This window comes from Eptesicus fuscus, chromosome 7 (assembly GCF_027574615.1).
Source record: "Eptesicus fuscus isolate TK198812 chromosome 7, DD_ASM_mEF_20220401, whole genome shotgun sequence".
Classification (NCBI taxonomy): domain Eukaryota; kingdom Metazoa; phylum Chordata; class Mammalia; order Chiroptera; family Vespertilionidae; genus Eptesicus; species Eptesicus fuscus.
Genome location: NC_072479.1, coordinates 52,109,498 through 52,114,331, shown reverse-complemented (window position 1 = coordinate 52,114,331; position 4,834 = coordinate 52,109,498). Strand labels below are relative to the sequence as shown.

General features: G+C 45.2%; 1 pseudogene; it reads right to left on the bottom strand.

Moving 5' to 3' along the window:
* Positions 1 to 444: 444 nt before the first annotated feature.
* Positions 445 to 962, bottom strand: LOC103292545 (60S ribosomal protein L23a-like; annotated as a pseudogene).
* Between the last annotated feature and the right edge of the window lie 3,872 nt (positions 963 to 4,834).

The window sequence follows — 4,834 nt, the reverse complement described above, 5'->3', positions numbered from 1 at the left end:
CTCCCTCTGGTTTGGTCTCGGCCGGACCCAGGGGCATGGCTTCACCCGGACTCAGGGGCGCGTGGCCTCTCCCAGACCCAGGGGCGCGTGGCCTCACCTGAAGCTAGGTGCGTGAGGCCTCACCCGGACCCGGGACCCAGCCTCACCCGGATCCAGGGACACATGGCCTCACCCGGACCCGGGGGCGCGTGGCCTCTCCCAGACCCAGGGGCGCGTGGCCTCACCCGGACCTAGGTGCGCGAGGCCTCACCCGGATCCAGGGACACATGGCCTCACCCGGACCCAGGGGCTTGTGGCCTCTCCCAGACCCAGGGGCACGTGGCCTCACCCGGACCTAGGTGCGCGAGGCCTCACCCGGATCCAGGGTCACATGGCCTCACCCGGACCCAGGGGCGTGTGGCCTCTCCCAGACCCAGGGGCGCATGGCCTCACCCTGGACTCAGTTTAGATGATCCAAATTTTGTTGGCAACATCCAAAGCATCATAGTCAGGAGCTAGTCGAACATATGCCTTCTTCTCTCCATCAGGACTGATCAGGGTGTTGACCTTGGCCACATCAATATCATAGAGCTTCTTCACAGTCTGTTTGATCTGATACTGGTTGGCTTTGACATTCACAATGAACACAAGTGTATTGCTGTCTTCTATCTTCTTCATGGCTGACTTGGTAGTGGGGGAATTTGATGATGGCATAGTGGTCAAGCTTGTTTCTCCTGGGTGAGCTCTTCTGAGGATATTTAGGCTGCCTTTGGAGCCTTAGTGTCTTTGGCTGTCGGAAGGTGGGTGACGTGCAGATCTTCTTTTGTGTGTGTATGTGTGTGTGTGCGCGCGTGCGTGTGTGTGTGTGTGTGTGTGTGTGTGGCTGTGGATGCTTTCAGCACCGCTTTCTTTGCCTTCAAAGCCTTTGCTTTGGCTTTGGCTTTGGGAGGGGCAGGGGCTTCCTTCTTAGCTTTCGGTGCCATCTTCATAAAAATGAAGAGCTTGACCTTTCACAGATCAAGTTGTGGAGGCAGCATGTATAAAATATTTACATGGGGAAATAACTTGAAACATTGGACCACAAGTTCAACTTTCCTTTGGTCATGACTACCCACTCATGCATCATCCAAGTCCACACCCAATGACAGCTTGTCAGGGGTGTGCCAAAATGACTGTGCCCCTCCCCCCCCCAAAGTGGTTCAACTTCCTCCTGCCTGAAGGGGAAAATATAAGGCCATCTGGAAAAGGAGAAGGGACTTCTTGGAGAAGGCAGAGGTCATGGGGTGTTATATTAGGCACCTAGTCTCTTCCCCTTTCTCCCTTCTGTAGAGGTATAGAACGTACTTGACCTATTCTCTCTGCTGACCCCCAACCCAGAGAGTCCCTAAGAGTATCACGTGGGGTTTGAAGGGTGATTCTAGAACACGAAGCTGGTGCCTACTTCTTGCCAGGAGCTCCTCTGGAGACTAGGCTGACAGATGTGCTCTCCTACCATTGGGTATGAAGGAACCAAGGAACAGTGCAGCTGAGAGGGATGAAGAGAGTGTTGGGTCCCCACCACATGGCCTGGCAAGGATGCTTGACTTTTTCTGCAGGGCCCAGAATCTGCCTCAGAAGTGAGTGAGGCACTCAATCCTGCCGTTTCTCCAGGGTGTAGAGTCAAAGGGAAGGAGGAGAAGGAAGCTGGGAAAGAGACTTGAGTGATACTAACTGAGACTAATTCCTGAAGTGAATTAAAAGACATTGCTGGGCTGGGCCAAGTGGATTGGACTAAATTTAGTTTCTTTGCAGTCAAGTGGAGTGGAAGCTCATCAAAGAAAAGTGTGTGCATATATGAAAATAAAGGGAATGACATGTTTCCACATTGCTGATTTGTCATCATCCAATTCATACCATTTATACTAGATTTGTTAAGTCTACAGTGAGGCAGTTATTGAAAGCCAGGCTCTGTTGAAAAAAACAAACAAAAACACAACACCACATCTTTCTAAATTCCAAAGCTTCCTTTTAAAAAACAAAACCCCAAAATTTGGAGGGCTGAGCTTAGAGCTCAGGAGGAGTGGGTATGGGAGAGGAGAAAGGCAAAGGACTTAGCCTGTGGGCCTTGGCCCACCTTCTCCGATTCTCATTGAGAGTCTTTAGGGGATGGGGGCTAGAAGTAATTAGAGCATTTCAGGGAAATTCTGAATAGGAATCTTTCACCATCACTGGGAGTAGGGCTCCAGAGGGAGATGGGATCAGTTCTAGAAAACATATCCCCCGCTTCATGCATTTGAGTCACAGAGTGGTAGCTGTATTACTACTGCTCACAAGCATGCAGTGGGCCTTCTGGAGGGAGGATCTGACGTCCCTCCCCTATTGAACTCAGGCATGGCTGTGCAGCTTGCTTCGGCAAATGGAATGTGAGCAGAAATGGAGGATGTCCCTTCCAAGCAGAAATGTTAAAAACACGACTTGTCATGCTTTTTAAAAGAACTCTCCCTCTCAGCACGGTGAAAGTATGTGTTGAAATGGAGCTTATGCCAGCCTGGGCTCTTGAGTGACTATGATGAGCAGACTCTCCTTGTTAATTTCTCACGAGCAAGAAGTAAACTTTGCCAGGCTACGGTCAATAGCAGGCACACTGCACTTCTCACACTATGTGAAATTATGGGATGCAAAGTGACAGAATGTACTCAACTTTACAAAGCATGCCAGAGCAATGTAGCATTTAAGCTGGCATTTAAAAGGCCCACTTTGTTCAGACTGCTTACGGATAAAATGTGACTTCTCAGGATTTATTACTGTTAATCACTGCAACCCTAGTATTTGGTAGATTGTGGGCAGGTTTATATAATAACAGGAAACCCTAGTATTTGGTAGACTGTGGGCAGGATTACACTAATAACAAAGGAAAGCAACAGACATGTTTTTAATAGTTAAATTATAATTACAGATAATTAATGTAACATTTTTAATTAGAATGAAAGGGCAAGGTTAGCATATTATAAAATATTTAATGTGTTAAATGCAGACATGATATTCTTTCGTCATTTTGTAATTACTTATTCTGCTTATAATAAGTAATTTGGTAATAGAGTCAGACTGAATTTGGGAGAAAATGAAAGGCATCATTGCTTACCTCCTGGTGTCTAGGAAGGAGAGAGAATAAGCTATATTTAAAGAGACCTCTGAAAAAAGTTCATTTAAAAAATATGCCAGGACTCAGGTCTATTATTATTCTCCTGGGACACACACTTTGGAATGATATTTTCACACAAGGTAGAATCTGAAATTTGAATCCTTTCATAGCCACAAAATCCTGAAAGTTCAGCTCTCACAGGAAATAATATTTAAATATTAAAAGTCCATGTCCGAGGCAGATATGACAAGAATAAAAATGATCCCATTTAAAGTGAGATCTCCGTCCTCTTTGTTTTTTAAACTGGGTTAAATTAGCATTTTTGTTCAGTCTGCCTGGCAAGAATACAAAGTAAATATGTTAAGCAGCAAAGAGTTGAGAACTATAGTGTTAATGAGTCTCCAGTTCACTGAAGGCCCTCCTTTTCATGGAAGCAGAGATGGTTATTTATGGGCTGTGTGGCCAAAACACCTGACCCGTCAGTCAAACTGGATGCTTAGTGCAGTGGAAAAAATTAAAGAGATGATTAACTGAAATCTTCACATTGCAACCAATTGTTTTGGTGTCAGAGAAGTGGTCTTATCACTGTTTGTCCCTTTCTTCCATTTTTAGGATCTGTATCTTACACATACATGCTGGCCACTGGGGGTCCCGAAGAGCTCCAGCCTTATTGAGCTACCCTTTCCTTAAATATTTCAATAAGATTAACCAGAGTCCCCACATACCATGTGCTAGAGTACCCGAGGAGCCCCTTTTCCTCACTTAAGTTCTCAGTAAGTGGAGAAAAAAATACAAGAGAACCCTGGCTGGTGTGGCTCAATTGGTTGGAGCATCATCCTGGGCACTGGAAAGTCACAGATTCCATTCCCAGTCAGGGCACATATTTAGGTTTTGGGTTCAAAACCCAGTCGGAGGGTGTACAAGGAGGCAATGGATCCATGTTTTTCCTACATCGATTTTTTTTTCTCTTTCCCTCCCTCCCTCTCTAAAATCAGTTAAAAAATTACAAGTGACTATTATATCATGTGTCTATTCAACTGATTTCAGAAAGGTGTCAAAATATCTCCCCGAAAAAGAGAAGGCTCTGCAACAGGTCCAGGTTGCTGTGTAAAGTGCTTAGCAAGTGGATCTGATGGTGCTTGCAGTGGCTGTACAGATTGAGATGTGTATAGAATCTGCAGACCCTTCCGCTGAATTCCATTGCCTACTGCTGTTAGAATTTGGAGCAACACTCTGCCATCCTTTGTAGATGGCTGTTCTTCTTTGAGAGACAGCTTATGGTTGCTACTGGGCTTTCATAGACACCCAACACTTTATCATGGGCCATCACACGAACATGAGGTACCTATTACAAAGTGGGTGTCAGCTGGCCCACCAAACCATAAAGTTAGGCATGGAGTACAGCTTCAGCAGGGCCTGAAGGCAGAAGTAAATTGAATGAGCAAGTGGCCCAGATGTTAATGGCCCTTACTTTTTATTTTTTCCATTTAAAAATTATTTTTATTTTTCAATTATAGTTTACATACATTATTATATTAGTTTTAGGTGTACCCCCTGACCCCCCGTGATTAGACATTACATAACGTACTAAATGATCATCCTGATAAATCTCACACCCATGCGACACTGTACACAGCTATTAGAATATTATTGACTATATTCCCTATGCTGTACTTGGCATACCCATGACTATTCTGTAACAACCAATTTGTACTTCTTAATCTCTTTCCCTTT